The sequence below is a fragment of the Serinus canaria genome, chromosome 2, assembly GCF_022539315.1.
Source record: "Serinus canaria isolate serCan28SL12 chromosome 2, serCan2020, whole genome shotgun sequence".
In the NCBI taxonomy this organism is placed as follows: Eukaryota; Metazoa; Chordata; class Aves; order Passeriformes; family Fringillidae; genus Serinus; species Serinus canaria.
In genome coordinates this window covers 61,290,277-61,309,065 of record NC_066315.1, presented here as the reverse complement: position 1 = coordinate 61,309,065, position 18,789 = coordinate 61,290,277, and positions in this window count along the sequence as shown.

Here is an 18,789-nt window from a genome sequence, read left to right as displayed (position 1 = left end):
TTCACTGCAGCAAGGAGACTACCACCTTTAAGACAAGGCAGACTCTAGACAGAGTATTCCCAAACAGGAAACTGCACAGTACTTATAGTCTGCACCCACTTAGTTTATGGTCAAGAGGATCTGCCATGTGTATTAAAAAAATACATGCATTTTGGTGTTATTAGAGGGTTATTTCATTGTTGTTTTTTTTTTTTTTCCAGATGGCTTGTGGTGCTCACAAAGGGACCATCACAGTGCTGGAAAACAATGCCAGGAAAATGCTCATGTTGTTCAGTAACTGTGACTCCTATTTCATGGGACTTCAGGTTTTGCAGACATTTGGCTTTCTCAGGCTCAATCTAAATCCAGGTTTTGGAAGACAAGAGCTGACTGCACATGAAATCAAAACGATAATGGTGGCAGGAAATAATTGGGGGAGATGGCAAAAGTGGTGCTCGCCATCTGGATGGAGGGAAGCCTTGCCCTTTGTTGCCCGGCTGGAGAAGGCCTCCTGGATTTCCAGATGCTTTTGAATGTTCCAGTGGCAGCAGGAGCTACGAGTGTTTATTTCCCCTTCTCCTATCTGCTTGGTGAGGAGATTTCAACCTCTTGTCCTGTTGGACTGTGTCGCCATTGTCTGTGCTTTTCTCATCTCCAGACTGGATCACTGCCATGTGGTCTGCTCAGCTCTACGTCTGAGGACCACTCAGAAACTTCAGCTAATTGCAGTATGCAGCTGCCTGCTTACATATCCACATTTCAGACACAAACCATAGAGCGCAGATGGCACACAGGCTGCGCCAATTTTCAGTTCATTTCCAGGTGCAATTCGGGCCTTGGTTTCTAAATCTCCTTGTGATTTGAACCTGCTCGTCCCACAGAAACTACATCTGGCCACAAACACTAGGTCCACCATGGAGATAAGTTGGTGCCTTTGAACTGGAAGTCCTTGGAACATTTGGAAATGGCTTTGGGTTTTTTTCTCAGCAGAAGAAGGCCCACACTCTTGAATTTGCTTTCTTGTGTGGCAGACCTTCAGGGCACATTGCAAAACTTGTCTCTTTTGTTAAGCTTTAGTTTAAAATATTGGGGTGGGCTGGGAAAGGGAGGTTTTGATGAGGACACTTTTACTTTCATTGTTGTCATGGCAGTATAATTCAGTAGAGAATATGAGGTTTGATTTGTTTTTATTTTAACTGCAGCTAACGAAATCTAAGATTGTGCAGAGCATAAATGAAATCAAATAAATAATTGCAATTCTTTCAGGCCAGGGCTGTTTACGGGAGATCCAGGAAAGACAAGAATGCTGTATTTCCAGAAAGGACTAAGTAGGTATGACCAAACAAAAGGGAACTAAACAGGCTACCTCCCTTAGTTCAAGCCATGGGCTGCCACTGATAAGTTCTTGCAAGGGGATTCTTGAGGTCTCATGTGTCCTTCAGCTCATATTGAGAGCTCACAGCAATATGGACTGTCATTGGTCTGGAGAGGAAAGGACAGAAACACTGAGAAGAAAACGAATGAAAGAAAATAGACAAGGAAAGGGAAAGAAAGAAAAGAGAGATGAGAGGGAGGGAGAGCAGGAAAGAGAGAGAGGAGGAAGGAGAGGGAGAGAAAGAAAGAAAAGAGGACGAGGAGAGAGAAAAGTGAGAGAAAGAGAAAGATAAAGAAAGAAAAGGAGAGGAGAGTGAGAGGAGAAGAGAAAGAAAACGAAAGAAAGAGAAAGAAGAGGGAAGGGAAAGGGAAGGGAAGGGAAGGGATAGGGAAAAAGGGAAGGGAAGAAGCGGAAGGGAAGGGACGGGGAGGGAAGGAAGGAGGGAAAAGGGAAGGGAAGGGAAGGGAAGGGACTGGAAGGGAAGGGACGGGAGGGCAGGAAGGGAAAAAGGGAAGGGAAGGGAAGGAAGGGAAGGGAGGGAAAGGGAAGGGAAGGGAAGGGAAGGGAAAGGGAAGGGCAGGGAAAAGGAAGGGCACGGAGGGAAGGAAGGGAGGGAATGGCAGGGAAGGGAGGGAAGGGGAAGGGAAGGGAGGGACGGGACGGGAAGGAAGGGGACAGGGAAGGGACAGGTCTTGAAGGGAAGGGCTAAGGGAAGGGAAGGGAAGGGAAAGGAAGGAGGGCAGGAAAAGGAAGGGAAGGGACGGGTGAAGCGGAAGGGAAGGGAAGGAAGGGAAGGAGGGAAGGGAAGGAAGGAAGGGACGGGAAGGGAAGGAAGGGGAAGGATCGGGAAGGGCCGGGAAGGGAAGGGAAGGGAAGGGAAGGGAAGGGAAGGGAAGGGAAGGATAACAAGCACCAACAAAGACCAGGGTGCAAAAACAGAACACATCAAAAGACATGCCAGAATCTCCTTTGTCAAAGAGCTATTTTCTCCTTTTCTTCAGATTTTAGTCCCCCCTTTGTGTAACCATCTCTGCCCTTTTTCTCAGGCTCTTTTCGGCTGGGTTCGAACATTGCAGTTTAGAACTAAGCAGTGACACTAAATAATTCTTACAGAGCAGAAATGAAAACTCCTAGAAAGAAGAGAGGCAGACTGCTGAAAGTCATACGCAGATGATAGAGCTGATTCTGTTGAAAGGCACTCATACATACATGTACACTGACACACGCAGGTAAATAGCTCACGATTTCTCAAAGCATTTCTTTGTGTAACTCCACAGTCTGGACATACCTCTAATCATTTTATGGACACTTGTGTCCTTTTTAGCTAGACATCTGTGTATATTTTTATTTTAATAAACCAGCTGTAATTCATGGTTGCTTTTGGGTGTGCAATGACAGTTGTAGTGTTTCGATTTCTGCAGCCATGTGAGCTGCAGAGCTTCTTGCTTAGAGCTTCCAGGACAAAACCATGGACAAAACACACTGCAGAAGTCACTCCAAGACCCAGGAAAGGAGAGAAACCCAGGGCCCCAAAGCATGTAACCAGGAAAGAGCAGGGTATGTCAGCTCTTTGGAGCTGTGCTTTCTTTACCTTAGAAAAGCTTTGTTGAGGGAGTCTCCGGTGGTGTAAAGAGGACTGGGAGCTGCCTCAAACAGGCAGCAGAAGGTTTGGTGTGTTTTCCTGTGATGAGGATTGGCATAGTTCTTGGAGAAACAGGTTTATACCATCTGCTTCTCCCTCTGGTTCAGGGGAGAGGCAAAGGATAAGAATGCCATGCACCACTCTTGGCAGTGTGACCTACAGGAGACCAATTTAAACTTCTGCCAGTAAAGCATTCATCCTGCTGGATCATCATGTCTTCTGTCATCATGTACAGGGCTATGTCTGTAATCACTCCCACAGAACAGGGTAAAGGTATCTGGGGGTTCACATTTGTATCTGGGGGTTCACATTTTGTGTTCCAGGCCTTTTCAGTTTTTGTGAGAGTTGAGAAACACTTTTTTTTTTTTTGGGCAGGGGTTGGTTGGGACTTGTTCTTTGATTTTCATGTTACCTCTCTTTAAATGAGGAAAATTTTTCAGTTGCACTAACTCCATTGCCAAATGTCACAAGTTAGTCACCAATAATCTCAACATCTTCAACAGGTTCTTCCTTAAAGCTAGCTTCAAAGCTGGTTTTCTCTTTGAACTCCAAGAAGAGAAGTCTGGGGTTTTTTAACTCTGTTTTCATATGTGCAGCTCTCCATCCTAGGGAACCAGTGTGATGTTCTCTAGCTCAAATTCACTCAATCATGAGTTCATGTCTTCCAAGTCCAGAACTCAATGGGATGAAAGGAAGAAAAAAGAAACTGCAAGCTGGATTTGTTACATGAAGAGCAGGAAACCAGCTTGACAATCAGAGCACATCTTGCCCATACAGGATTCTGTGAAAAATTCCACAGAGGTACCCACCAGCAGGACAAAGGCGGGAGGTTTTTCCTCCACTGAGGGATTGGCAACTGCACAAAACTGAGGACTGCAGCTGAGAAACAACACTTACCTGACAAAGTCATTTTGGGTGCTACCTGAATCACCCTCTTTAGCAAAGCAGAATTGGAGAGGCACTGCAGAAGGGAAGGCTGTTTTTGAAAATCCAGAAGTCCCACTGTGTGCCAAGAGACACTGTCAGGAGAGCAGGTTAGGGCAGGAGGCTTTCCTGGGGGGCAGAGGACACTGCTTGAGATGCAGGTAGCCTGGTGCAGCTAGACTTGCCAAAGCCATACTCCTGCACCAAAACCCTGACTGCCATCCCTGAGCCAGAGCAAGAATGGACTTCCCCCCCTGGAAATATTATAGCTTTGGCAGGAGAGGACCTTGTCTGGAGGTTGGTATGAGTCAATCGTGAGGGTCTTTTGTGTGTGTGCACGTCCATGTGTGTGTGCATTTACAGAGCGTGCTGTCAGGGACTGATTTTCAATGATGCAAGTCTCCTCGAACTGATAACACTCTAAATAACAGGTGAGTGACTCCTGGCAAGAAGGAGATTGTCTGACCTCATTGTTTGCCTTTTTTCCCCTCTCTTTGTTCTTCACAAATAAAGGTTTTTTAATAAACTGAAAGGTCCTCCGCTCCTGCCTGATGATAAAATGAAAGGAACCAGTGAGGTATGGTACAACGTGGCAGCAAAAAAAGAGAAGCTCATCAGAAAATAACAAAGGTGCAAGTTAAAGATAAGGCAGCTGTCAGAGATTAATCCTGCTGGCCTGATTGTTTTCTTTAATACCAAGGCCTGCAATAGCAAGCGATAAGTTTGCTGAGTAATTTGGTTTTTGGTGAGGAAATAAAATTCAGGTAGGCCTCATAATTGATTTCCTTTTCTTTAGTTTTCTAAACATTAAACAAAACAAAACAAAAAAACCCAACCTCTGCTTTGACTACACTTTCCTTTTTTCAAATTTGCTCCAAGACTGTGAGCTTTCCCCCAACCCAGGTGTGCAGGAAGACAAATGCAGGGAGGGCAAAGCACCCTTTCCTTCTCCAGCACTCTCCTGGGAATATTTTTGTTTCATCCTAGGGACTAACTGCATCTCTTGGACATGACAAATTCTACCCATTTTTAACTTCATTTTACTGTCTGAAAGAGGGCAAAATGTGAGGGGGTGGGAAAAGGAAATTCTTAAAGAAAGTAGGTGCTGCCTGTCACAAGTGGGTTACCTGGTACCTGGACATGGCACTGGTCACCATCTGCAGAGGGCGAAGGACAGTGTGGTACTCCTGGGGCTGGGGAAGAATCATTGCTGCCAAGCTGTGGAGGTTATCCCAGGGGGTCCTCTCTGGGGCTCAGCACAGCAGCACATGGGGCTGGCCCTGGACGTGGAAGGAGGAAGAGCAACCAGCAGGAGGGGTTATGTACCAAGTTGTGCTGGTGAAAATCCACTCCTCACCCAACCCTTCCTCCCTTAGGGGTGCACACAGCCAGAGATGTCAGGAGGCCAGGCACCCCACATGCAGCAGTCCTGGGAGGAAGCAAGAGAGAAGAGAAATTGAGGGAGGGAAATCTCTCCAAATCAGGAGGTTTGTCACAATGAGGCAGAGCCATTCTCAAGTGAGAAAATGACCCTGAGGGAGAGACAGCAGGAATGTGAGTGTGCATGTGGCTCTCTGTGTGTGCATGTGTGTGTGTGTGTGTGTGTGTCTTGGTGCATGTGTGTGTGAACAGGAGACAGTAGAGCCTTAGTTATTGTGACAAAATAAACAGCCCCCGGGATGCTCATCCAGCAGCTAATTTCTCATCTTATCTATTATGTGAATGAGATGGGAAAACAGTTTCCTGTTTTTCACAGATATCACTAACATGAAAGATACAGAATAAATTCCCTTGAAGGCCATGCAGCCAGATCCAGCCACAGACTCATTTGTTCCAATGAAATGAATAAATGCAGTTAGGGACTGCCCATTGATGGGAAAAAAAAGTCTGTAAAGCTTTCTGTAGAAGCAAACGTGCTGCCGCCACCTCCAAAACAAGCGGAGAGCTTGGCGCACACTTTTTCCTCGTCCATTGACAGCACACAAGCAGATGCAGGCTTTTGCAACTCACAAGCACACACAGTTAAACCTTACCATTTCCCTTGTTGGAAACAGGTATTTCTAGAGTTATAATGCAGCACCAGTGCTACTGGAAAAGGGAACTCACAATGAAGGACTTCTCTGCCCCTAGGGAGCTTTAAAGGGTCTTACACCAGGTGTAAGAGCAAGAAGTGGTGGGTGTGCTGAGCCACCAGCTCTCAGCACACCAAGTGTAGGGTGAGGATTTGGAAAGAGTCCCATGCTAGGGTCAAATATAGGGACCAGAACCGCTGGTAAAGCCAGGCTGTCATGAAAGAAGGCCATACATCTCTTTTAAAGCATAAACTCACAGAAAAACCCATGGGAACAACAAACAAACAAATTTCTGTGTGTGTCCACAGGCAGTCAGTGGCTGCAACTACAGCTACAGAGGCCTCTGACAGAATGGAAAGTGTCAAGTTAGCACTTTCCAGGCCAGTTCTGCCCATTTTGTGTTGATTTTCATCTCTTTACTTTTCCCAGCAGAGGGAGCACCGGACCAAAGTGCTGAGAGGCAGCCACCCATAGAAGGCCACTTCAAAAGTTTCCTTTGTCTTGCTTCTCCTTCCTCAAAGGCACAAGTGGGAGTAGGGGGCAATGGGAGGATCCAGCCTCCTTGCAGACTGGGCAGCTTCTCAAAGACCAGTCCCACCCCAGCCCCTGGCTGGAGGGAGAGCAGGGTTGGGCAGGAAGAATGGCTTTTGACCAGAGCAGGGTAGGATATGCACAGCTGCATTGCACCACGCACAGCTGCACTGCACCATGCACAGGTACCCCTCTGATCTCCACTCCCCGTGTCCTACATGCTTCCCTCCTTCTTAAATCTTAACTCTTGTCCCTTCTGCTCTTTTATTCCTGCCCTAGAGGCAGCAGGAGCTTTCTGCCCTCCCTCAGCCTCTTACCTTATGAACATCTCCTGATCCACTGCAGCTGGGGGAAAAGGGATATGTACCTGTCCACTGCAGTGAGACTGGGTTTGACCCACAGCCCAGGGGAGTACCAAGTGTGTCAGGCATCCCTGCCTGCTGCCTTTCCATTGCTAGCAGAGGATGAATCCAGATGATGAATCCAGATGATGCCCAGCATCAGAGACCAGATGAACAAGAGATGGGTAAATAGCTCACAGAAAGAGGAAAGTGGGAGAAAGAGAAGTGGGAAGTGGTGGAAGCAAAACCTGAAGAAGGTTAAAAGAAATGAGAAGAGACAAGTCTGTACTTTAGTACAGTAAAAAGAGATGCTCCAGTTACACTGCAGCAAGGCATTAGAGTAGGAGAAATGAAAATAAATTCAGCCTACAGTCCTAATGAAGTAAATTCCAGAGTGGGCTGAGACCTTAACTGATACAAATGAGGATCATTATCTTCACTCTGCCATCCTGCTCAGCACAGGGCAAGGAGTGCAGAGCCAGGAGGGGACAACCAGGGATGAGATGAAGCACAGCCCTGCCACCCTGCTGCTGTCTTGTGATGAGGAGCCTTGTGCAGGGGGCCAGCAGCAGCCCTCTCTGTGAACTGTGCAGGCCATCTGCAAGCCTCAGCCACCCTGTGGTTTAACCCCAGCTCTTGGTCCAGTCAGGAGCAGGGCTCCTGGATGCCAGGCTGGCAGTCTGGCAGGAGGAGTGCTGGGTCTCTGGAGGGATGGGCTGTGAGCAGCTTTGTGTTGTTCCCATGTGTGTCCTGACAGGACATTGGCAATATCAGCCACCTGTGGGAGTGGCTTTTTTGGTTTCAGCTGTCTTACTCTGCCTGGCAATGCCCACTCAGTGCTGGGGTCACTCCTGGCGCCCTGGGGACGGGGTTGAGCACTGTGAGATAAGAAACAGCAGGTACAAAACAAAGTGCTTTTCACTTGCCCTTGATTAGTGTTTGTCCCCAGGGTGAGTGAGGGGAGCACGGTTTTGATGCTTCCTGCTGCTACACAGAAAAAAAAAAAAAAAAAAAAAAAAAAAAAAAACACCACTAAAAATGCATGTAGTGGTGCAAAGCAGAGCAGCACATCTGCTCAGCAAAGCAGGTCTCTGGGAACAAACCTTCCCCCCATCCTGTTAGTGGGATGCAGACTCCTGGGTGCAGCCAGAGAGGTTTCAGCGCCTGCTGCGGCAGCGTGTGGCCCAGCCAGGCTCACCTGGGAGCCCACCTTTCCCACCAGCCATCCATCTCCTCCTGACAGCAGCACGTGGCCACTCTCCCACAGACCCGTGATTTATGTGGTGTGGAACTCACCACCATCAGAAATTAAAATGACCCCAAGATTTGCCACGTCCAACATTAAACCTAGAGCCTTGCTGCCCTATCTCCTAACCTTGTCTTCTTCTGATCTCTCCTTCAGGTCTTTCCTCTCCGAAGGAGCAATGAAAGTTACACAGAAATACAGCAGAATCTTTTTCTTGGTACTCTCCATCACCATATTTACATGTTAATATTTCATATAATATTTAATACTGACATCATAAATCCCTCTTGGCTTGGCTCGGTCAGGTATGACATATAAGTGACTTAGTTTCTTACCCCTAATGAAAAGAGCTGGAGTCCAGATAGGTCTGAGAAAATAAAGATACATTAAGATAAATTCACTGTAGCATTAAATCAAACTCTTAACAGGATGTTTCATTTAACATTTCTCTAAGAGCCAGGCAAAAGCCTCTCATCCAGACTCAATGGAAACATTTACCTTGTATAAATGTTTCTGCTGCAGGTGCAGGGTAGTGGCAACAGAATTTAAGAGTGAAATTCTAATGCAAAACTGAAGCCTTTGCCCAGTTTAATCTCTTTAGCAATGATCTTGATAAAAGTCTCATTAAAAAGATACTGGAATGAAATAAAAATGAGTTAGGTTCTTTCAATCCAGAACACGTTGGCATTTTGAGGTCAGATTTTTGAGTTTTGAAATGAGATTTGAGAATCTAATGTCAAAATGTTTTTAGGTGGTTTATTTTGGGGGTTGTACTATTTGTATTGCTTATCAGGATAGCTCTGCTAACTGACATCAAGGAACACCATAAAATTGTAATAATTAGCTTCCAAATTAAATAAATGACCAAGTGATCTACTTCTGAAACGCTACAAGGCAAATTTCCAAAAGTGAAATTTCAGAGAAAATATTTAAACAAACATATTTCTGGTTCAAACAGGGTAGAAATAACAGACCCAGTGAACTGAAAACTCAGTCTCAGCCATCTGTGGTGGAGGCTTGCATCTGAGCACTGCTCCCAAGCAGGCAGGCAGCGTGCTTGCTTCTCTAGGAGGATACAGGCTAGGACGCATTGGGGTGAGAGGTCCTCTGCCTGACTTCTCCCAGCTTGGCCTCTGGGGCTATAGGAGAGGAGGGAAGGGGGTGCAGGAAGATGGATAAGAGCTCTAGCAATCCACTAGTTAAAACAATCCTGTTTCAGTGTGCAGGACAGCAGCATGCACAGTGTGACTTTTTGCATGCTGGAAGACCAATCCAGATGCTCATTTTCACCACCATGTCACAGCAAATGAGTCATCTTCAATCTAAGCCAGACCTGGGGACAGAGGTTGGACCACAATTCACATAAGATTTTGTTTATCTGTATTTTTCTGAGGCTAGACCACGGAGGGTTGGAGCTGGGTGGCAGCTTTGGTTTTTTTACACATCGCCACTTTTGTGTAGGTGCAATGTGGTTTCCTCAGCTGCTTCACAATTGGATTAGCAACATTTAGACAAGCACAGTAAAACATAATCTCCAGCTACAACATCAGGCAAACTCATTTTGCCCTGAAAAACCTCTTTTCTTTGTTATGCTCCAGGGAGAAGCCATTCACAATCTTGTGGTGGAGGTGTATGATCCAAAGGGTTATGATAGAGGTGCCAAACCCTACATAAGCCAAGTACAGCTTGTGTCAGGTCCACAAGTGTCATGGGTGAGGTGGTATCCCTTCCTTTTCCAAAGCAGTGGCAGCTGATTTCCCTTTCAGCACACACACCTGCTCAGCACATGCTCCAGGGTAGGTTGTATCCAAATCATCCAAAACTACAGCTTTGAGAAGACCCTATTAGAGATACATCTTAGCCTCATCTAGGCAAGAGCTGTGTTATTCACCTCTTCCATCCCGCACTGGTTTCACCCAGTCTGGCTGCTGCGCCAGGAGCAGGCAAGAGGACGGCTGTGGCTTCCCTGGAGCTCTTTCCTAAGGAACTCCTTCCATCCCACAAGCCATCCCAAAATGAGTCTTGTCTGGCAGGTGCCCCTGGAGCAGCTTCAAAGGTGCCATGCCCTCAATTCCCCTCTCCTTCAGGGGAGCAGCTGGATCTATCCTGCCTGAAGGTCTCACTCTTGATACTGAATTTCACTGCTGAGGAATTTTTGGTGAACCAGGTGCCCAGACCAAAAAGGTCACAGGAACAAAGATACAGACATCCCAAATACGGTCCTCATCTCCTTGGATGCAATTTTGTTCATTTAAATACAATTTTCTTTTGTTTTAAAATCTGGAACAAAGATGATTTCAACACAAGGATACCTATATGTAGGTATACCTAACAGCACCAAAAAGAGAAGGAAAGATTGGCTTTGGGAATGACTGGCTAAAACCAGAAGGACCCAGCATTTCTATTTTATTTATTACAATCTGCATGATTTTAGGGGGGACATGGCAATTAACAAACATAAGAAGACCAGAACTCTGCCCTGAGGAGCTGGTTTAGCTTAAATTAGGCAGACCAAGCACAAACAAGTCTGGATAACAAGAACATCTAGAATTTAAATAGTAAATATTAAGGAAAAAAATCAACTAGTGCCTGAGGCCATAAGTCACCCTTTAATTGACAGCAGTTCAAAGGAAAGTTTCCCAGGGGTGAGCCATTTCATAACCACCTGCTGTGGGATTCTCCTCTATCTCCTCAAAGCACATGGCTCCAGCAACTCCTGGCCATAGGCTCGGAGCTCAGGGCTCACCTGAGCCATCTCTGCTGACATCTGACCTCTCCTCTCAGGTCTGACCATGCAGGATGTGGCTCCCCAAAAGATCTTGCCAAATGGGAGAGAAGGCTTGTGGAAAAATGCACCCAGCTGCAAAATACTGAAGAAGGGGTCAGGGTGGAAAAGCCTGAGCTGCTCATGTCTCAGGACCTGGACAAGGACACTGGAAATCTGGATTTCATCCCAGCCTTGACCTTGGACAAGTTCCCCTGTCTCCATTTGCCTGCTCCCACTCCCAAATGTCATCTGCCTTCATGGCACTGCTTATAAAACTCTTTGGGGCAGCAACTGGCTCTTGCTACACTCTTGTGCAACACTGCTCAAAACAGGGTCCCAGTCCTCCCTCAAGTCTGCTGGCATGGATCTAATGAAAAAAAATTAAAGTGAGGTAAAAAAAGGTGTAAACACTTCGAAATCTGGTAAAATATTCATAGATAGGCAACCGAAAGGAGTTCAAATGAACCTCAACTAAAGATCTAATTTCCAGTGTTGCTACTAATTATTACAAATTAAAAAAAACCCAAACCTGGCTTTGAATGACCAATGAATAATGGCCAGGACACATTTTTCACCCAGCAACAATGGAGAATTTCACATTGAATACATTTTAGTTGGAAAAAAAAAAGGACATTTTTCAGGATTTTCCCTCCTTTTGGCAAAAATTTGCCATCATTTTAACAAAATTAGCACTGAAGTTACTGCTGAGTGGTTTTGCTCTCTGAAAAAGAAAGACTGCTTTCAGTAAATGAAATATTTCAAGAGTTACCCTGCTAACAAATTTCACTAAAGGCTACTATGGCCTATTTCACAAGAAATTTTAAAAAAGTCTGTTCTGGTCCCTTCACAATGAAAATAACTTAAGAAGTTCAAAATTTGACGAAGCTGTTTTCCTGAATTGAGGCCTGCTCTATTTTTCACGCAGTGTTGACAAGAGCAAGATGAGAAAGAAATGCAGTTTCCATCATCTATTCAATCTCTGGCCCCTCCAACTATTAGCAAAAGCGCCTCTTTCACTGGTGTTTTCTTGTTAAATAGAAACTCTTCCCATAGAAACACAACTCAAAACCATCAGATCATTTCACAATTGACAGATGGTAACAGCCATCCATGCAGCCCTCAGCTGGTTTTAGCCAGAGAAGTGGAGGCAAGAACTGCTGTATCATGATCAAATCCTGCACACCTCATCCATCTTTTAGGATTTCCTCTCTGAAATAAAGGCACAAAAAAGCTGCAGTCATACAACTCACTGGTAAAGCCATCTTACACCCATTGCCTCATTGCTTTGCTCCTCCTTGAAATTAATTTTTAACTAGAAATTAATATATTTTTTTTTTAATAGGGATGTAGGATTCTTTCTTTCTTTCTTCTTTCCCTTAACTGAATTACCCAGCACACAGAAAAAGGTGAGCAGCAAGGTGAGAACAGTCAAAGGCTCAGTATGGTTTTGAAATCCAGATAAAGCTGTCCCTCACCACAGGAAAGATTCATCAGCATTGTTCTGTTGTTTTGTAAAAAGATTTCTTCCAGAGCAGGCAAGCCAGAAAAAAACCAAGGGGCATAGGGATGAACAAGGCTATGTGGGAACCCACCATTCATTGTCTGTGTGCAGTGTTACAGTTTCAGCCTGGCAAGCTATTACAGTCAGTAATAGTCCCGGAACAGCTCTTTGGAAGCAATTTGTGGCCTTGGTCGTACCTGAGACAGGTAACTTCAGCTAACACCATCTCTGCCAGGCTCAAAGCTGAGTCCAAGCATGCCAGGGGATGAATCAAATGGAAATCCTGCATGCAAGGTGTGAGGTGCTTCCAGAGGGGAGCAGGGCATGTGGGAAGGTGCCCCAGCTGCTGTGCTGGCTTCGTGTGCAGAGGGTTTTCCTTTCCTTCCTGGCACTCCCTGCCCGGCTGCTGCCACACTCACTGAATTCACAGGAGATGGAAAAGCAGTGCCCTACGGAGAGGTCAGCTGGCCATGAGCCCTCAGTGTCGTCCCTCACAGATGTTTGGCCTCCTCAGGAAAAGGAGAAAATTCCTTCCATACACTGATGTTTCTGAGCTTCTACTACAGCAACTCTCATGGAGCTGTGAGATTCAAAGAGGATTTGTTTGCAACACTAAGATAGATCATTATCTGGACAATTTTTTCTTGTGAGGTGTATTTTTTTCCCTGCATTACTGAAATGCCTGCACTGTATTCCTGCTCTTGCCTTAATCTTTGGGGCACGAACACGAAGTAAGCAAGGAAAAGCCTGTCATGATGTGGAAATAAAGGGCAAGAAGTGATAGGAAAAGGGAGAACAATTTTAAATTAAATTGAGAGAGATTTAGGTTAGATATCAGGAAAAAAATTATTTGCTCAGAGCATGGTGAGGTAGAGGAACAGGTGGATGCCCCATCCCTCAAAGTGCTCAAGGCCAGGCTGAATGGGGCTCCAATCAACCGGGTCTGGTGGAAGGTGTCCCTGTCCACAGCAGAGGGGTTGGAACGAGCTGATTTTTAAGGTCCCTTCCAACCCCACAAATTCTGTGATTCTTTGAAATAAAATATGAAAAACAACACATGCAAAAGGAAGGAAAAACCAAACAAAACACAACCCGAGGTTTTACAAAAGCCTGTGTAAATTGTCTTTGGGGCTGAAGGAGAAAGAAATGCCTTTGCCTCAGGTGAAGGAAAACTAAATCCATTTATGTGCAAGCTGCAGGATTCAAAATACACCAGCATTAGCGGCCGGCAATACTGAGAATACCTTCCCATCCCTAACCTGCTAGTGAGCTGAGGCTCTGACCGCTTTTAGGCACAGAAAGGAAACCTTCAGGATTTATTTTAAACACAGCGAAGAGCTGGACACTTCCATGTTTCCCTCCTGGAAAAAAGAAAAGAAAAAAAAAAAAAAGGAAAAAAAGAAAAAGAGGCAGAAAAGAAATGAGGAAGGATCCCAGGCTCTGCCCTCGTTTTCCTTCGGTTTCGCAGCCGCCCCCGTGCCGACAGCGCTGGGCTGGAATTCTTGGGGAGCGCTGCCCCCTGCCGGGCACTGCGGGCACTGCGGGCCCGCCCCGCCCCGCCCGCGGCCCGGCCCGGCCTGGGGCCCTGCCCGGAATGGGCACCCACAGCCCCTCTGGGCAGCTCTGCCCCTGCACCGCCGCTCTCGCAGGCAAGAATTTCTGCGTAACAGCTCATCTAGACCTGCTTCGCTCCTTTAAAGCCATTGTCCCATGTCCTGTCACTGCATGCTTTTGTAAAAAGTCCTCTTCCCAGCCTTGAAAGTCGCTCTCCAGCTTTCAAAATGGAGTCCGGAAGGGCCAACTTTCCATCGCTTCAGTCCTGTTCCCTTCCCCACAGTATCACGCCTGAACACCTAGCAGCACTTGGGTTTACTGACTTAATTTAATTACGGTCCGCTTCCTCAGAGCGACCCATGGATGGACACGTGGTCATTTCCCCAATTTCTACTGCGCTGCTGAGCCATTTTTTAGCCTAAATAGGTACAGAGAGCTTTGGTGCACCTGCCCTAGGGCAGCAGGCTGGGAGCCGTGGTAGCCCTGAAGCACAGCCCGCTGCTCGGGGCAGGCTGTGGGTGATGCCCTCCAGCACTGCCTGACGAGGTGGGCACAATCCTGCCACCAGCTGTGACAGCCCAGTCAGGCACGGAAGGCCTGGGCTAGGAGCACTAAAGCAAGAGCTCTGAAAAAAACCCGGTTTTCCTCTGAGTGTTTGTGTGTGTGTGTGTGTGTGTGTGTGTGTGTGCAATTTCCATAATAATTGTGTCTGTTGTCTGCAGACATGAATTCATTACAGCAGGAGGTAAGAGAACAGCCAGCCTCAATATACATTTCAAATTCTTTACTACAGCCTTGATTTATAAGGCTCAACCTGAAACACTGACTAGCTCGTTGCCTCTCAGTGAACTGAATTTAGCATGATAGCTGAGAGGACTGAAAAACAAATGAACAAATTTTGTTCTTGAAGCACTCCATCTCCTTATTTTTCATTTTTGAGAGTTGCTAGCTGTGTCCTGGGTATCCCCCTGCTTCCCCCACTCCACCCCCCTCCTTCCTTCTGTGCATGCTCCATCGGCACTTGCATTAATCCGGGCCCGAAAGTACTAAATTGATTCACAGGAACGAAGGCACCCAGGGGCAGAATATTCCAGGAACAAATGAATTAATCATCTCAGAGCCTCTGTGCTAACCCACATAAAAGCCCACTGCCCAGACTGGTGGTGCTGAGGGGCTCAGCCTGGCCCCTCAGCCGACCACACAGCACCCACAGCGAGCATCCCAACCACTGGACACACACGTGGAGGCTGCCAGGCACGAGCCCACGTGAGACAGCGCTCTTTGAAGATCTCCAGCATGGAGGAATTGGTCTAACAGGGAATCCTGCAGAAAGAGAGAGGTCTGCAGTCATTATGAATGGACCTTCACGGCAACAACAACAGGAAACAGAAAATAATGTTTTGCAATTAGGGCCCGCAGCTGCCGCAGCGCCAGCGCGCCGGCTATACACAGGTGCAGCTATTACAGCAATGAATAGCACACACTAAAGGTGCCATCCACACAGGCAATAATACCGGGGCTGAAAAGGTATTTCCATTTGCAGCCTGATGTCGGGAAGGAAAAAAGCACAATAAGTAGGCTGTCTCTCAGCCACCCAGGCCTCAGCCTTATCTGGAGCACCAGCTGGGCAGGTGGGCGCTGGCAGAGAGCTCCTTTCACCATCTGACTGGGGAAACCAGGTAATGTCTGAGTCGAGACCATGAGGCTTCAGCCAGTTGAAAAACTGGCAGGGTTTTTGCTTTCTTTGTTTTGAATAGAAAGGTTTTAGAAGTTTCTGCCCTTCCTATTATTTAAAACACTTTGAGAGTAGGGGAAAGGCATGAGTCTCTTTTCTAGTCCCTTTCACACAACACTCTGGCAGTGCCACTCCGTCGACTTCAGTGGTAGGGTCTCTTACTCGTGGGAACAAGAGACAACCAGACACAGAAAGAATGCTGTGGGACCCATTCCTTAATATTTTGCCCTTTCACCCCACCCCTGTCCCTCTGTCAGCCCCATGCAGCAGCAAGTGGGCTTGGAAAACCTGACTCCAGCCTCAGTTATGCTGCTTCTGTGACCTCCTGCCGGTGCAAATTGGCCTCATCTTGTTTGGCTCCATCATGATCTGTTGCAGCTCTCAACCACTCTCCAGTGGCATAGATCTGTGATCCCAGGGGCACAGGATAGTTGTTTCTTTACAGTCTGCTTTGACCCCTTAAATCTTAGAGATGGCTCTTAGAAAGGGAATCACAGACTTACCAACCCCTTGCAAGCAAACCAAACATTTTCCAGACTGTTTTACCACACACACTCCCTTTCTTTCATCAGAAAGGGGAGCTGTTTCAAAGACACTTTGCAAAGAGCTAAGAGAAGAGCAGAATAGGGTTATCCAGTGCAATCAGGCATCCTGCCCCAGGGTGAGGTTTTATTTTTCTGATCTGTAGGCCACTAAACATTTTTTTCATTGGTGGTGAAGATGTCTAAATCACAAAAGTAAGCATCAGGTTTGCCTTTTTCTCATGGAGGTCTTGGTCACAGGCATCCACAAGTCACAGATCCTGTTGCAACTCACACAGCTGTCGCAGGTACAAGGGTATCCTCATCCCCCCTCCCCACCTCTGCCAACTCTGAGCCTGTGCCAAAGTCTGTGTTGCCTCAGAGCCACATAGTTTAAAACTAATGTGAGAAAACAAGTCCACCATGAACTGCACCCTTTCAACTTGCACAGACACAAACCTAAGCTTTTATTAATTTTAATTTTTTTAACTTTCCGGAGGAAAATCAAATCACTTGTCACCTCAGCCTCCCTGCTACCCACCAGCTTCAGCTGGGCTTTTTTGGAATGAGCCAGTTGAGCATGGAGACCTGGGTGTGAGGCTCAGGACTGCCCTGCTGGGATTGCCTGACCCAGCACAGCATGGGACAGGGCTGTGACATCTGAGACATAGCTCTGTCCTCTGACCCAGGATTGAAGCTGAGGAGGGGTCTGGATGTTTTCCGACTGATAGTGCCAGGAACCCGCTGGATGCAGGCAGGGGAAACAGCTACCCCCGGCAGCAAGGCAAAAGCATCCTCCAGATTCCTGAACAGGTCCCAGTTCACCAAGGTAAGCAGAACCAAGTTCTTTTTATAGGCCTTAAAATTGAGGAAGGCAGGAAAATTAATTTGAAAACTTTGCAGGAAGCTGGCATAATGAAAACAAAAGTGGATTGATGCACTGGCTGGCATACCCTCACTCTGGGAAAGAGCTCAGGCAGCCACTTCCAGAAAAGCTGGAGCCTGCTGGAAGAGAGCACAAAACAGGAAACACTGCTCAAAGGAAGCTCACAGACAAAGTGGCAATGTGGAAGAAATTATAATCATTAATACAGCGCCTGAAGTGTGCAGGGGAGCCACAAAAGATTGAGAAAAAAGACCCAGAGATTTGATTTTCCACTGCCCTTCATCAGCAGCAGTCATTTTATACCAGCACAAAGCGGGAGTGCAATCTTCACAGCACAGAACAAGTGCACTTTCTGTTGCCTTCCTCTTTATTTTCCTGCTGCAAAGCTCCCAGGGAAAGGGGCAATCAACACCATTTGTCCCTGACCACTGGGGCTTGGAGCCTAAGCTAGGACAGAGACCATGAACAACAGACAAAGGGAGAGGGAAATCACTGAGAAGAGCTACCGCATTTATCTCTGGCTAGGATGGAAGAGGCAATGAGAATAAACTGGGGCCAACACCCACTGACAAGCTGCAGAAAAAGCAGAGTTACAGAAAAGAAAAACTTGTTCCTTCTCTTAATTTGATTGTGCTTCAGGGTTTTTCCATAATCAGTCTCTTCTAATATCAAAAGCAAACCAGATTAGAGCTTTAGATAATGACATTTTAAGCCTATAGTTCAGATTCAGTCACTTCTGTATATCCATCATAGCAAGTCAGCAGCAGTAAATTAATAAGGATTGAAAGACAGGCATACAAAGCAGGTATGTGATGTCACCAAGGCCCACCAGCTGCTTTTGGCCTTCGCACCAGCTTTCAGCAGTCCAACAGTCCACTCTCACATTTGGGGTTTGTCCTGTGAAGTGCCACCACACTTCAGGTGCTGTGGTTTCTCCAGAGTGAAGAGGGTTAAGATTTCTGTTCTTGGTTCCTGCTCTCTGAAAAGCTGTGGCTTGAATTAAGAGGTGTCTAGCTCTGGTTTACTGTAGATGGGAATATGTTTCTGCCAGGTCTGTCTTCAGGTCCTCAATGCAGATGAGCAGCAAATCAAACTGCTTGTGAGATTTTCACTACTAGTACATTGAGAAATTTAAACATATCTGGGTGGCATGTAGGTTTACAACAATGGGCAAAGGGGCATGTTAGGTATAACTTCCCCTGAGTAAATTAAAAACACATGTATTCACCAATTATATATTTGCTTCATCAAGTCCAGAGCAAAGGATATTTGCCTGACTTGTATCTCTGTGAAAGGGGAAGTATGTTCGGTCTCTCTACACTCTGGCTTTATAAGGCTTCATAAAGACATTCAGATGTATGTTAGTTTGTATATATGTTCTATGATAATGTTTTGACTAAGCTTCTAACAGAGGGGGAAAAAAATAAAGGGGTAATGTTCAAAGGAATAGGCCATTTTCCCCTAGACCAAAAGCAAGCAAACAAAACCAGAACAAACTTTGTGGCTAGATCCTTTATTTTGTTGTTTTTAAAACAGAGAAGGAATATTTCTTTATCTGGATATCCAGAATATTCTTCCAGCTCAGAAATATTTATCTCCTGACTTGCACTTTCTTGCAGCAGTCTCTGAATTCCTTTGAGCCATTAAAGGATTTTGTCCTCAAGTCATTCCCATTAGGGGAATATTCAATTTAGAAGCTTGCCTCCTGCTCAAGG